We start from the raw sequence: 16,091 nt of genomic DNA on the forward strand, positions 1-16,091 counted from the left end.
AAGATTAACTATCAGAATAGAACACTAATTATAACTTTATATCATAAGCTTTAAAGCCTACATGATTTGCAGTTTCCTAACAAAATATAAATTATCAAACTTACCAAAGAACAATCAGAAAACCAAACAATACAATAACCAAAGTAAAAAACAAAAATTAAAACAGTTGCCAAAGATCTACATCCTCAAAAAAGGCACTAGCCTGAGGCATTTTATAGACATTCTAATAAACATCCAGAAGTAATAATTTTTCCTGAAGCAACTATTCCTCAGTAAAGAAAGATATAAGGACCTATGTAAGCTAAGGCTCACTTAACCCCATGCAAGAACCAAGTAAAAACATCAAAGAAAAAATTACTGTCTAATAACACTTCAAAATAGATGTAAAATTCTTAAGTAAAATTTAAAATATAATAGAACATGAAAAAAATAACATCAAGTTACGTTTATCTCAGAAATGTAAAGATGATTGACATTAGCAAATGTATCACTGCAATTCACTACACAAACGGCAAAAGAAGAAAATGACATGGATAAAGTCAATAAACGAGTTTACCACACATTCACAACAAAATTTATTCGCTAATAGGAGATAATTTCTTTAACCTGATAAAGGGGACCTAGGAGAAGCACAAAGAAAACATCATTCATAGTAGTGAAATAAATATTAGATGTATTATTAAAATATGTAAAAATATATATACTATCATTAGGAGTAATCAACATTACACCAGAGGCACCAGCCAATGAATTAGCCAAAAGGAAAAGGAAGAAAACAGAAAAAGTAAGACTGGACAAGGTGATACAACAATCATTAGTTACATATGATTTGATTTTTCTGGAAAAAATAAAATACCCAAGAGAATCAACTGACAACCTAGTAAGAGAGGTATTATAAAACTATATAATTCTATGCAATTATTTCCACAGAAGAAGAAGAAAAGACATCAATACAACACAATATGTAAGTTCAAAAACCACCCCAAAACGGTTGTACATGATCAAATCATTTCAAGTTACTTAGAGACAACACATACTAGTCCACAGATGGGTTGGAACAACTAGCTTCCCCTTTGTGTAGGCACCTGAGCAGCTGGGAGGGGTTAAAAAGATTCTTCTCTACCTCACAACAACAAATGAAGATAGATTCTTTTTAAGGCTTAAACATGAGAACCAAACAGATATATGTATAAGAGAATATACAAAGGAGTATATCAATGACTATGGGATAAAAAAGGCCCTTAAAGTACGGAAAGAAAAAACAGGAAGGAAAAGACTGATAAAGTTTACTACATAAAAAAAGGACAATATCCCCATGAAAAATAAACACAGTTAAAAGAAAAAGAAACTGAGAAATATTTGCCATATGTAATAATACATATTAGATAAAGGAGTAATATATAGACTACATATGTAAAGCTCATTCAAAAACAATACCAAAAAAAGAAAGGAAACCCTAATTAATAGTGAAATGGGCAAATGATATTCAGTCGGCACTCCATACCCTCAGGGTCCACATTCAACCAACTGCAGATCGAAAATATTCAGAAAAAAAGTGTTACCTTGTTGCTGACATGTACTATGTAGTTAGGCTTATGATAGTTGTATCTGTATTGAACAAGTACAGACTTTTTTTCCCCTTTTCTTGTCATTATTCCCTAAACAATACAGGGTAACAACTATTTACATAGCATTTACATTGTATAAGGTATTATAAGTAATCTAGAGATGATTTAAAGTATACAGGAGGATGTGCATAGGTTATATGAAAATACTACATACACCATGTTATAAAATGGACTTGAACAGAGAAAGACAAGTACCATGATTTCACTCACGTAGAATTTAATGAGCAAACCGAACTACCAAGCAAAGTAGTGACAGACTCATAGACAGCAGGCAGACAGCTCAGGGTGGGGCAGGGTGGTGAGATTGAGCAAAAAATTTTTAAAAAAGAGAGAGAACTCATGGATATGGACAATAATGTGGTAATTGTTGGGGTTAGGGTGGAGGGAGGGAGGGGGAAGGAGGAGGTGGAAGAGGGCATAGAGGGAATAAATGGTGATGGAAAAAAGTAAAATATGGATATAAAATAAAATGGACTTGAGCATCTATGGATTTTAGTATCCACAGGAGTCCTAGAATCAATCCCTCACTGACTCCAAGGGAGAACTGTATAAGCAGGTAATTTTTAAAAATTGGCTAATCAACAGATAAAAGTATGCTCTGCTTCACAGATAATTAAAATTAAAACAAGATATCATTTTCATACATCAGACTGGAAAAAAATTAATAAAGCTTGATATTAAGTTTAGTAAAGGTGTAGGAAAAATAGTGACTATGCTTTGTTTTTTCTTTTAATATAAAAAAATATATATGTAAATAAATGCCCTCAAAGGGTTCTAAAGAATACACACTAAGCCCTGGCCGGTTGCTCAGTGGTTAGAGCATCAGCCTGTGGTCCAGAGAGACCCAGGTTCAGTTCCCACTAAGGGCATGTACCTCGGTTGCAGTTTGTCCCCGGCCCTGGTTGGGTCGTGCGGGAGGCAGCCGCTCAATGTGTCCCTTTCACGCCGATGTCTCTCTCTCTCTCTCTGTCTCTCTCTCTCTCCCTCCAACTCTATCTGAACAAAAAATGGAAAAATGTCCTCAAGTGAGGATTAAAAAAAAAGAATACACACTAATTGATAAAGTAGCTAGCTTGGGGAGGTTTATGGAGTGGGTGGCAAATAATTAAGATTGGAAATAAAGTCAAAATGAAGTTTATATATTTTATTCATTCAGTATTCATTCACAAACGTTTATTTAGTGTTTAGTATATGCCAGGCCCTGTTACAGCACTGGGTATATGGAACAAACAAACAAAAAGCCCTGGTTCCATGAAGCTTCCTTTTCTAGAAAGGAAGAGGCAGGCTCTAAACAAATAAGCCAGAAAATTAAAATACTTTTTCTAAATCCTCACCTGAGGATGTTTATTGATTTTAGAGAGAGAGAGGGAGGGAGAGGGGAGAGAGAGAGAGAGAGACATTTATGTAAGAGAGAAACATTGATCGGTTGCCTCCTGAACTCGCCCCAACTGGGGACTGAACCCACAACCCAGGTATCAAACCCACAACTTTTGGTGTACAGGACACTGCTCCAACTGACTCAGCCACTTGGCCTGGGCATTAAAATACTTTTAATTTTAAATCAAAGTAACTTCAGAAATTAGTAAATACTAAAAAACAAACAAAAACCAAAACCAGAATTACATTTTTTCTGGAATGTGCTGATCTTTGACAAAGAAAAATGTATCCATGTATTACCTGAAATAAAAACATTACTTTTCTAAACTTTAAAAAATTTATTTTCTATATAGTAGTTTACATTTATGCACATAATAATGTTTAACCTTTGATATGCCTGGATAAATATTCCTAAAAGGCCAAATCCAGCAATGACTTTTTTGTATCTATATGAGATATTTTATTAAACAAGAGTTTAAGAAAAGGATGGCAAGGTGTCTGTACATCCATTGTGGCAACAAGTGGAGAGTAGTACCTGGTGGTGTCTGTTCTTCAGAGATGGAACTAAAAGCCACACTGACCTTCACAGAAGTGGTGAGCAAGAGACATGGGTCTTGAGATAAAGGCAGGGAAGGGTCCCTGAGACCACCCTCAGGCCCTAACTGGGCAAAAGAGACTAAAGATGTCCCTCCATTAACAACCAGCCACTCCTCCCCTCCCACCTGTCCCTGCACATACACCCCGATAAACATACACTGGTGCCCCTGCTCCTTCCGTAAGGCAGGAGGAGAGCTGCAGAGCCCAAGGCTGTAGGATTTACAAGTCTTCTGAACCAAAGAGCCTTACTGTAGACAATAAAATAACTTTCAGGCCTTTCAGGTCAAAAACAGATGTCAGTTTTTCTGCTTCCTAAATATTTGCACAGCGCCACACATAAAAATGTCCCCCATATTTTGGAGGAAAAAAAAGGCTGCTATATAGTCTTGCAGTTCATTTGGTAAAAGAAAAAGATAACCTCAAATATTGGTACTTTGTAAGTGATATTCTATGTGATTAAAACATTTTGTAGAAGGCAAAAGATTGTTAACTCATTTCTATTCAAGTTACCTACAGTCCTTTCAGCAGAAATACCTATAAATGATTAGTACTCTGGCTGGCTTGGAACTCTTCTCTATATTCATTCTAAAATTTGAAATGTAAAAACACAGATTTTCAGTCTGGTTAAACAAGAAGCAGTTTTCAAAATTAAAAAAGCTCCTCTACTTTTTAATTTATCACTAATGTCTCCTAAAAATATACTCATATATGTTTTTACATATTATTTAATTTGTTAAAAGTTATATTCCAGTCAGTTAACGTGTCAAGAATAAATGGATTACATAAATTGTGATATTCAAAGGTTATTTGCAATTAATTACTCAGAATAACTGCAAACATATTTTAAAAATTAGCCCATTAAATAAATCCTGGATATGTCTAAAAGCAATGACAAACTCTGAAGAACTATTATTCTTTTAAGATACTTACATCCACGTCTGCCTACTATAAAACACATGTTCAAGGCATGAGCATTTGAGTAAAGTGAAACTTCCCTTAAAACAAGTGTGTTTATTTGAACACACAATTTCAGAACCAAATCAACAAGTGTTTTACAGGTTCACACGCATAAGGGATCACATGTGTATTTATTTTAATATAATCTCATTGAAATAAACACAGCTGTACTCAGTTCAACGTGTGAGAATCCGTATCTTCGTCCGCAAGAATGAATCACGAAACCGTGACTTAGTGTATGGAAATGTGACTAGGATGGAGCACAAAGCACAACCACCCTTCAAACACATGACTGAAAGTTAAATCTGTAGCTAAAATATAGTTCAGAAAAGGTACAATTCACCAATTCCCAGTACGCATGAATTGAAGAACATCAATTTATACAGTCAAGTATTAAAGTATTTCCTTTATATTTCTTTGGAAAATATAAAGAAAAATGCAGAGAAAGATAAATAATAAATATGCATGAACCTATAACTGAAATTTAACATTTTTGTAGGATATCTGACCCTTAAACTCCACGAACTTGAACTGTGTTGGTTCACTTATAGGTGGATTTTTTTCAATCAATACTGTAAATGGCCCTGGCCAGTTTGGCTCAGAGGTAAGAGTGTTGGCCTGAGGACCAGAGAGTCATGGGTTCGGTTACCGCTAAGGGCATATACCTCGGTTGCAGTTTGTCCCTGACCCTAGTTGGGGTCGTGTGGGTGGCAACCCCCCAGTGTGTCTCTCTCACATTGATGTTTCTCTCCCCCCCCACCACCCTATCTTAAGATAAATGTAAAAAAGTCCTCAGGTGAGGATAAAAAAAAAATATATATATATATATATATATATATATATATATATATAGTAAATGTATTTTCTCTTCCTTATGATTTTCTTAATAACATTTTCTTGTATTTTTTAATTTTTTCGTCTTTATTAATTTTTAGAGAGAGAGGAAGGGAGAGGGAGAGAGAGAAAGAAACATCGATGACAGAGAACATCGACTGGCTGGCTCCTGCATGCCCCCTACTGCGGATTTGGCCCACAACCTGGGCATGTGCCCTGACCAGGAATCGAACTGGCAACCTCTTGGTGCATGGGTCAATACTCCACCAGTGAGCCACACCAGCTGAGCTCTTAATAATATTTTATTTTCTCTAGTTTATTTTATTATAAAAATATTGTATATAAATACATGAAACATAAAGAACATGATCATTACGGCTTTCAGGCAACAGCAGGCTATTAGTAGTAAAGTTTTTGAGAGTCAAAAGTTATACACAAATTTTCAACTGCATGAAGCGGAGGAGGACCCCTAATCCCAGCATAGTTCAAGAGTCAACTCTATATACTTCAGATATTTTTTTGTATCCTCACCGGAGAACATTTTTGCATCTATCTTTAGATAGAGCAGGAGGGGAAGAGGGAAGAGGTAGGAAGGGAGAGAGAAACATCGATGTGAGAGAGACACATCAAGTAGTCGCCACCCACACAACCCCAATCAGAGCCGGGGACAAACCGCAACCGAGGTACGTGCCCTTAACGGGAACAGAACCCAGGCCTCTCTAGTCTGCGGGCCGATACTCTAACCACTGAGAAAAACTGGCCAGAAATATACTTCAGATATTTTTCAAAAATTAACAAAACAGTGTAAAGAAAATGGATATCCTCCCATGTTTCTCTTCCTTGTCCCAGTTATCTTCATCCTTTCATCCTCAAAAGTGGACACTGTCATGAATTGGAGATAAGCAATGCATACCACTGTTTTAAAACATATATGGAATGTACAAAGTAAAAATTATTCATGGATTTGGTTTTTGTTCAACAACATTGTTTATGAGACTGATCCATACTAATTCACTTAATTCATTTTAACTTGTTCATATTTCTCCCGCGGTGTTGAATACAACACATTGTATGTTTCCTTCCTGATGGTAATGATGCATTTCCAGTTTCCCCTGTCATACAAATAAATTCTCCCATGAATGTCCTTGTGCCTGTGCCCCTGCGCAGATGTTTGACAGTTTCTCTAGAGTATAACTAGATATAGAATTGTTGAGTTTCTCAACTTTTACTAGATGTTGACAAATGTTCCTCCCTACACGGTTGTATCATACTGTACTTTGATTTGGAACGGGTCCTACATAACCAGGACAATATGTCCCAAGCATAGTGCTCAAGGAATCAGTTTCTAAAATGGCAAAATTTCATTTATTCCACACTTTATAATACCTAAATACAGACTATCCAGACTGCTATATTCTTTCCTGATCAACTTAGGTTAGTTAGCACAGTGGTTCTCAACCAGAGGTGCTTTTGTTCCCTTGGAGACATTCTAGGGGAATGATACCAGCATCTAACGCTTGGAGGTCAGGGATGTCTCACTTTCCTCAGTATTGCCTTTTGAAGAACAGAATGTCCCTGGTTTCTTCTGGCATAAATTCACTTTCCCTTCTTGGCCAAGTATAAATCCCAAAAACGTATGGCCAATGAAATCATTCTTTAGATAATAATAAGCAATGACACTAAATGGAAGTGTTTTCTGACATCACAAACAGTTGGATTCAGAATAAAGAATAGGAGCTACAGCACATAATGACATTCTATAGCCCCATTATTCATAGTATAACATCTCTTTCTAAAGCAACCGAATATATATATATATATATCTAAACAGAAACAACTGAAAATACAACTAAATCTGAGTCTCATGGTTTATCACAAAGAAATCTTACTCTTAATGCCAACTTGACTTTACTTAGTATCTTGGCTGATACTTTTTGCCTTTTAGTTACAAATCTAAGCTATAGCAAGAGCAAGAAAGAAAAAAATTTAAGCCAAACTACTTAATTACCTCTTTTGGAAAAAAAGTTAGTTTAAAAAAAATATATATATATAGTTTTAAAAAACAGTTCAAGATACTACCTAGGAATTGCTGAAAAAAACACTTTTGCTTTTGACCAAAAGGATTTTTGAGGATTTTTTCATTTTTCCCATTATATTTTCTATCCTGAGTTAGAAAGCAATAAGAGGTTTAACTTTCTCTTGATTTAATGTGCAAAATGTAACTTCATTATTCATTTGAAGACTATGTGAGTCAATGTATTTAAAAACTGAATAAGAAGCCCAGCTGGTGTGGCTCCGTTAGTTGAGCTTCATCCGATGCACCAAGAGGCTGCCAGTTCAATTCCCAGTCAGAGTATATGCCCAGGGTGTGGGCTCGATTCCCAGTGGGGCACATGTAGGAGGCAGCTGGTTGATGTATCTCTCTCATCAATGTATCTATCTCTCTCTCCCTTCTCTCCCTTCCTCTCTCTCTCAAATCAATTTTCAAAAAGAAAAAAGAGATCAATAATTTTAAGCCTGACATTGATCCTCTCTTATTATTGCCATCCTTGACAATTTTATTATCAGACCTGTGACTTTCAATAATTACCTCTACAATAAAGTCTTATCCATCTCTGAGTTTTAGGTCAGCAATTCCAACAACTTGCTTGCATCTCCACATGGGATGCCCCTTACCAAAGTCCACACTCCTTAACCTGTGCTCTTGAACAAGAACTGTACTTTCTCTGCACACTCTCAAATAACTTTCACCATGGAAGCTCCATTCTTGTGTGGAAGGACCAGCATTCTCTTAGGCAGGCAGTTTCTTCAATGGCTTGCTATCCTTTATTTCCCCAGCTCCCTGTACTGCTTCTTCTGTAGTTTCTTTTCTAAGTTTCTTCTTTTCCAGTTTAACTGCTATCGCCAATACCGGGTCCTAATTTATTGTGTACACCAACGACTTTCAACCAGTGTGCCACAGCACACTAGGGTGCCACAAGAGGCACACTGATGCCCTGGCCGGGTAGCTCAGTTGGTTAGAGCATTGTCCTGACATGCCAAGGTTTCAGGTTCAATCCTTGGTTAGGGCATATAGAAGAAGCAACCAATGAAGGCATAAATAAGTGGAACAACAAATCGATGTTTCTCTCTCCCTTCCTCTCACACTCTAAAATCAATAAATAAAAATTCTAAAAATTAAAAAAGAGGCACACTTGTGTGCTGCAAGAATTTTTAAAACATGCGATACCTGACTATTTAGTCAAGGGCACCAACCTCTTTTCCCTTAGATTGTCAAATTAAAAAATGACAACAGTCAACACAACAGTCGTCTGGTGTGGATGCATCACAATTATATCTATTTCTTTTTGTCAGATCAGCAAAAATTGTGATATATTTTTTGGTGTGCCACAGAATTTTAGTAATTAGTTTATGTGTGCCATGAGATGAAAAAGGTTGAAAATTGTTGGTGTACACTGATTGCGTCCAGACTTGTCTCTCTTCTGCTTATCCTCAGTTTCTCCTCAAATTCATCTTACATGTCTGTTGTCATGATAATCTAAAGTAAAGTTATGACTACATCACTTCCCAGATTAAAAATCTTAACTTGCCTGGCATTTAATGATATCCACGAGCTGGCCTCAAACCAATGATGAATGACTTTTCTCCCAGAACTCCTTTATAAGCCAAGAGGAGCAAGCAAGCAGAATAACTAGCTTTCTACATACAAACTTATACTTACAATGCCTTAGTGCCTTTTCTCAGGCTAGTCCTTCTACCTAGAACCCTTTCACATAAATGTGTACATGTCCAGATCTTATCCTACTTCAAGGCAAAATCAAATGACACTCCTTTCAATAAGGCTCCTGTTTTCCTCCATCAGAAGTGGCTCTCTCCTCTCATTTGTCTCTTGTCCATTTACATCCATGTTGTTATTGTTATGACCACAGGAGACAGGATAGCTAATGGTTAGAAATATGGACTCTGGAACCAGGTTGCCTGAGTTCAAATCCCACTACTAGCTGTGGGATTTTGAGCTAGCTACTTAATTTCCCTGTATGTCAGTGTAGTGGATGCTGAGATGCCCCACCCAGATCCCCTGGAGGCCTGCATACCCACTGCCCAGCTGCTGGGAGTGTTGGATGCTAACAACTCACAGCTGCACAAGAGCTGCCTTTTCCAGAGATTCTCTCCCCATTTGTTGTCCCCCCAGGGCAGTGCCTCACTGTCCTCCAGTGTCTGACCAATCAAAATATTAAAGTGCTCTCTTCTCAGTGACAACTCTTTGGTGCCATTCATGCTCCTAGATTCCTCTAAGGATCTCATTAAGGCTAGATTTTTACCAAAAACCACATCTTTACCTGAATTCTTCCCCTACTTGAGTGGTTCTCAAATTTTAGTATCAATCAGAATCTACTGGAAGACTACTTAACACCACAAGTTGCTGCCGAAGTCACTTGAGTGTCACTGAGAACATGTATTTCTAATAGGTGATGCAGATGCTGCTAGTCTGGGGATGATGCCCTCCCCCATCCTGCTTGCCTCGCTTGCTCAGGTACCTCAAGTTCTCCCTCAGTAAATCACTTGCATAAGAATTTGCATCTCAAGCTCTGCTTCTAGGAAATCTGACCTAAAACACAGCTTCTTAATGTATAAAACAGGCATATTATTAATTCAAATGATTATTGTGAATATACAATCAGATAATACCTGCAACAAGCTTAGAATAGTACCTAGCACGTAAAAAAGCTCTTGCTGCATATTAACTAGCATCATCAGCTCCTCTAATATTACTAAACATTTGTAAGCAAAGGGTGTATCCCTTAGCCAATTTTCTATCTTCTATATTACCTAACACTCATATCTCCAATTGAAATCAATCTAGTGAGCTTCCTGCATGTACACTGCACTAGATACAATAACTAAAACTTGGTATCTACTGAAACGGAGCTTTAATATCTGCTCTCTGAAAGAATCTGGTACAAAAAAAAAAAGCAGCCCTGGCCGGTTTGGCTCAGCGGTTAGAGCGTCCGCCTGCGGTCCGGAGAGACCCGGGTTTGGTTCCCGCTAAGGGCATGTACCTCGGTTGCAGTTTGTCCCCGGCCCTGGTTGGTCGTGCAGGTGGCAGCAACTCGATGTGTCCCTTTCACATCGATGTTTCCCTCTCTCTCTCCCTCCCACTCTGTACAAAAAATGGAAAAATGTCCTCGGATGAGGATTAAAAAAAAAAAGAATCTGGTACAACACAGTTACAAGCAATGTTCACAAAAGAATTTGAGAAATGGGAATATAGAGCTGGGAGTGCGTCACCCGTGGGATTCCTGGAGAATGACTACTTCAAAGCCAAGTGTCAAATGTTATCCTGAAAAGCATGTTAAATGGTAGATCACATACATGTGAATAAGCCTTACTATAAAATAGATCACCAGTAAAAAGAATGAATATGAATGAATCTTTAATTTCCTAATCGCAGATCTATTACTTGACTTGATAACCTACTTGCAATTAGAAGTAGAAATTTTTTGATGTTTAGATGAACAGTGGGCATTAACCAGTTTCTCTAGCTAATGTTAGGCTTTAGCTTTAAAAAAAAAAAAAAAAAGTCCATTGTGATATCTAGTCATTTTGCACAACTATCTTGACAAAGTCCACACTTCTCAAAGTGAAATAATCATGCCATGTTCACTGCCACCATCCTTAGGGAATACATAGAGTGGCATAACAAGTCATATTAAAAAGTAAATATCAATTTTCTTGAGGAAAATAATACTACTTCTGTGTTAAAACATGCGGTATATTCTTCATAGGTGTGTGGATTATATCAGTGTATGCTTTTGTCAACACTCACCAAACACTAAAGATCTATGCATTTCACCATGTCAATTTTACCTTAAATTTTTCAAAAAGTATAAATTATGGAATAGAATGTAGTATTCAAATGGATTTTTAAGATAAAGCATTCCAGAACTTTCAAAACTATTAGTTTCTGGTAACACAATTTGGCCTATGACCCCTGACTTCATAAGAATGTAAGTTTACTTTCTTGTGCCATTCAGAAACTTTAATAAAAAAAACTTTGAGAAGCAGAACACTACGAAAACCAAAGATCTCTCTGATTCTGGCTTCCAGGTTTATTTAAGGGAGAGTTTCAGAATCTAGCCAAATGCTTGGTTCCTTAAAGTTTTCCAACATCTTCACTGAATATTTTGTATAAATTGTACCTTTTCTGTCCATTTAAATAGGTGACCTGGTCGAATTCTCACATAAGACTGGTCTGTGCCTTAAAACAAATTTCCTAAAGCAACCTCTTCAAAAGAAATACCAGAAAATCACCACAAGTAGCCCTAGCGGAACAGCCCCCCCTGGTTCTGGTAATTGAAGGAATAAGTGCAGAAAGTTACCGGATACCCGTAAGGCTGTTTAACACCCAGCACTTACAAGTACACTGTAATACTCCTCTACCGTGAGAAAGGCTCTGAAAGTTTGCTCAGCAAAATGGCCTGGCTCAAGTCCAGCATCTGAAACAGCATCTACTCCAAAAAATAAATAAATATAGATACACACATCAAAATTATAATCTAATATGAATCATTTTAATATAATAACCATATAAACCTATTCAATAAACATCTACTGGATCAAAGTTGAATAGGCAGTGCTTTCTATTAACCAATATTTTTCTAAAATAGAAAGCAAAATCATAATATCTTGGAGAAACTTGGCAGGATAGCAAAAAAAAAAAAGGAATATCAGAGCATGTGACCAATAGAGCTGAGCAAACCCTAAGCCACCAGGCCAGCACTTGACCTAGTAGAGACAGGGGCTTGCTGTGATAGGACAAGGCTTTCTCCCCTGACGTCAACCTCACAAGATGATGGATAAGCTCCAAAACCTCCTACTTGTAATATTGCTCCATCATCATCATCATCATTAATCCTCACCCAAGGATATTTTTCTACTGATTTTTAGATAGAATGGAAGGGAGAAAGGGGGAGAGAAAGGGAGGGAGGGAGGGAGATGGGGGGACAGAGAGAGAGAGAGAGAGAGAGAGAGAGAGAGAGAGAGAGAGAGAAACACTGATGTGAAAGAGACACATCAAAAAGTTGCCTCCTGCCCTGGCAAATTTGGCTCAGCAGTTAGAGCATCGGCCTGCGATCCAGAGAGACTCGGGTTCGTTTCCCGCTAAGGGCACGTATCTCAGTTGTAGTTTGTCCCCGGCCCTGGTTGGGTTGTGTGGGAGGCAGTCACTCGATGTGTACCTTTCACTTCGATGTTTCTCTCTCTCTCTCTTCCTCTCTCTCCCTCCCATTCTACCTGAACAAAAAATGGAAAAATGTCCTTGGGTGAGGATAAAAAGGTTGCCTCCTGCATGACCCTGACCAGGTGGGGATGGAACCTACAACCCAGGTACATGCCCTTGACCAGGAATCAAACCCGAGACCCTTTGTTCCACAGGCCGACGCTCCAACTGCTGAGATAAACCAGCCAGGCCTCCATTATTTTTAATCATAAATTTATGTGAATTATATTTCAGAAATGCTTATTTCCTATTTTATCTTCTGGGGACAACAGTTTATAACATTTTTGTCCCACTAAGATGGTCATGCTTGGAGGAAGGCGGAGCATTTGTCCAGAAATTTTTAGGACTGTACAAACTTACCACTCATTCAAATTCACGAGAATTTGTGTGAATAATTCTTTGTTGGTTTTATCCATGATTTCACAGGCTTAGCCAGAGATGCTCCAAGCATTCAAAAATAGAGCCTCCTTCCAAGACAGCTCTCCATCCCAGGGGTGTTTCAGATGCCCTTCCTTGGGGCTTCTTGAACTCTCTTTCTAACCTGGAGACACATATTGTTATTTCCAGAAGATGGGCATCATGTTCTTAAACTTGAGTGGGATTGTATTTTTGGTTCACTTTCTGCTTTTTGATGAATAATTTTTGTTGGACTTTTTATGATTATAGCAGTGATGGGACCACAGCAATGTCTTCCTGAAAAAGGTAGCAAGCACTCTCCAAACTTTTTCCAGAGTCTTTAATGAAAAACCAACTTGTGTAGATAACTCTGATGTTTGTCCATTATTTTTTCTTTGCGAAAGTGTCCCTGAAAACCTATAAATTCATTTGTGAGATGGGTACACCTAAAAGCTTAAAACAAGAGGCAAACACAAAAAAAGTATCCCAACTATACTACAGTTGACCCTTGAAAAATACGCATTTGACGTGTGCAGGGCCACTTATATGCAGGTATTTTTCAATAAACTTACAGTTGGCCCTCCTTATTCCCAGGTTTCCCATCTGTGGATTCAACTAGTTGGGGACTGTATTTTTGATTCACATTTGGGAATGTACGAATGTGAAGGGCTGACTTACTTCCTGTGCCATTTTATATATGGGACTGAGCATTGGTGGATTTTGATATCCACAAGGGTCCAGGAAACAATTCTCTCTGCAACGAGTTCTCCTGGCTATTGTTTTTTTGTCTTCACCTCAGCTTCTAAAATGCACCTCTCCTGGTTAAACCCCAAATTCTCTCCTCCCTCATGCTGCCCTCACAGGTACAATCCTCATCTACCTATTCTGTCTTTTAGCCCATACATTAAAAAGCACAGACCTATGTTATTTCATTTATGTGTGGGATATAAAACAGAAAACAACAAATGAATGAGCAAAACAAACCAACTTAGATATGAACAACAGAGGGTGGTTCTCAGAGGGGAAAGGGGGTGGGGGAGAATGAAAAAACAAAGGGAGTCAAATTTATGGTGATGGAAAGAGACTAGACTTTGGGTGCTGAGCACACACAATGCAATATACAGATAATGTATTATAGAATTATGCATTTAAAACCTATATATTTGTATTAACCAATGTCACCCCAAAGAATCTAATAAAAAACAAAAAACGCTCAGGCCTAGATATTAGTCCTAATTACTTGGAAGCATGAGGAAAGTGAAAAATTGGACTTAGACTCTAGAGTCAGAATGACTAGAATTCAAATTCTGACGCATAGAAATAGCTATGGGGTCTTCGTAGGTAAAACAGGGAATAATTACATCTGTCTCAGAGTACAACTGTAAAGATTAAATAAAATGATTTAAAATACCTATCACATGCCTGGTACATAATGCTCAATACACAGTAGCAATTATTATTATAAATACAGAATAATTTATAAAAATGGTTAAATCTATAAGTATAAACATAGTGAGGATTTTCACCATTCATTGTAATGGGATTTCTAAATACCAAGTGAGTAAAACTTTTCACTACTGACTGGTCTGTTCAAACTCAGCAAATTCAACAGCTCCTTACCAACCTGAGGTCATTCTGTTACTCCAAAATACAGTGTTTAAAATAAGAATTATTTTCCTTATGAAGTCAAATGAAGTACAGCATTTAAAGGGTTGGTAACATGAGGACTTTGCTACCTCAGCAAAAATGACTAAAAAATGGCTTTTATCTATAAATCCCTAAATAATTGGAGTGCAATGTCCTTAGAGATTGCAGATCTCCCTTCCTCTCATCATGGTTGTTGAGACTAGCTGAAATGTCCCTGGTTCTTCAGACCTAAACAAGGGAAACATGAAGAAACCCAGATGGGAGTTCATCATCTTACTTCAAGAGAAAGAACCTTTAGTTGTGGGGTGAGGGGTGGGTTGGGGGAAATTTTATTGTCTTTTAATTTTTTCAAGTGTGTACTTTTACTGATTTGGACATTTTTTTAAGAAAGTATTTTATTATTATTTTTTTTTATCCTCACCCGAGGACATTTTTCCATATTTTGTTCAGATAGAGTGGGAGGGAGAGAGAGAGAGATAAACATCGATGTGAAAGGGACACACTGAGTGGTTGCCACCCGCACGACCCAACCAGGGCTGGGGACAAACTGCAACCAAGGTATGTGCCCTTAGCAGGAACCGAACCCGGGTCTCTCTGGACCGCAGGCCGACGCTCTAACCTCTTAGCCAAACCGGCCAGGGCTAAGAAAGTATTTTATTTTTAACAATGATTTAGAGTATATTCGCTTCACGCTTTTCCATCTATAATTGGAGTAACACCTATTCACTCTAAGCCCATAACACCCGTTTTCTCTACTACTATGGAAGCTGACGGTGGGGGTACCACTTTTTGTTAACTTTATATTCCTGAGGCTTAATACCATGCTTGTCAGACAAATGGCAGGACCTCAATAAATGTTCACTGAGTGAATGTAATGGTTTCTATGATGGCCTATTCCAGAGTTTACTTCTGAAAATAGCAAGAGTTGTTTCAACTGCTTCTCTAACATTAGCAGAAGATCAGACCAAGACCCAGAGCAATTCCTTAACACACTAATGTCCCTCACAGCTGATACAAACCCAGCTGTTACTTATTGGGGGCATCTTCCACAGGCCTTGCACTCTGCTCAGAGACAGGCAATGTTTTGCAACAAAAGTAAACATGGGCCTTTTAGCCTCCTACATGAAAAAAAGATACAAGTCAGGAACTTAGAAAGAACACCAAATAATTTGAATTTTGAAATATTGCAACTTGTCAATGGTTACAGGAGATTCTTCCCCTTGTGGCTCTAATAGGTCACAGAGTCACAAGGAGTTGCCCTGGGAAGGGCCTTCCTCATCATTCCAGGCCAGCACATATTTCATAGATAAGAAAACTGAGGCCTATTGAAATAAAACATTTGACACAGGTTACACACTTCAGTGATACAAAAAGCC

At 37.7% G+C, this 16,091-nt stretch overlaps 1 protein-coding gene across 7 annotated transcripts in view; it reads right to left on the bottom strand.

Annotated features, from left to right (window-relative positions):
• The window catches only part of BBX (BBX high mobility group box domain containing), a 285,638-nt gene that overhangs the window by 234,764 nt on the left and 34,783 nt on the right, over positions 1–16,091 (bottom strand). The window lies entirely within an intron of this gene.

Source organism: Molossus molossus, unplaced genomic scaffold (genome assembly GCF_014108415.1).
Source record: "Molossus molossus isolate mMolMol1 unplaced genomic scaffold, mMolMol1.p scaffold_m16_p_5, whole genome shotgun sequence".
Classification (NCBI taxonomy): Eukaryota; Metazoa; Chordata; class Mammalia; order Chiroptera; family Molossidae; genus Molossus; species Molossus molossus.